Raw genomic sequence first — 824 nt, 5'->3', positions numbered from 1 at the left:
TATCTCCTTTTTTTGTCTCAATACGATATCCATTTAGACAAATATCCTTGAAATTTAATAAGTTTCTATTATATTTTTTGGTAGAAGTATAATAGCTTTTATGGAACCTTCAAATATATTTGTAGTACGAGAAATAATGTTAATATGGGCTTCTTGCATAACCAAATAAGAGAAAAACGATTATTACTAAAAAATTGTATGAATTGTTGCACTATCAGTGAAACACACTTTATTAGTCTATACAACACTATTGTTGTGATCATATATATAATTAAATTTTAATGGACTTAATAACCTCAAATCGTTACACATAGCACCTGAAATTAATCAACTTTGCAAGTTGTATATTATCATATATTATCAAATAAAATTAAGTATAAAACATCATCTCCGAAAATCTTTGAACCTTTATATATGTATAGTATAACAAAATCAAAACCACAAATCTATATCAAAACCCTATTTCACGTTCTTACACATAATAAGTATATTAATTTAAAATATAATGATTTGTAGTATATGTATAATGTATAATATTGTTATTTGATTATCTCTCTTTACACTTCTATAACAATTATTAAATAAGATTTATATAATAATAAATGTTCGTCATACACTCAGTTCACACATACATTCTATAATACCAAAAAAATTGATTCTTATACATATACATGATAACAACATTAGACATATGAAAATAAATTAAAAACTTCATTACACATTGACTTCTTCTATCATTTTATAAAAAGAAAAAAAAAGAAAATATATATATATATATATATATATATATATATATATATATATATATATATATATATATATAT

This window comes from Vigna radiata, chromosome 9 (assembly GCF_000741045.1).
Source record: "Vigna radiata var. radiata cultivar VC1973A chromosome 9, Vradiata_ver6, whole genome shotgun sequence".
Classification (NCBI taxonomy): Eukaryota; Viridiplantae; Streptophyta; class Magnoliopsida; order Fabales; family Fabaceae; genus Vigna; species Vigna radiata.
This window is presented reverse-complemented; position numbering follows the sequence as displayed.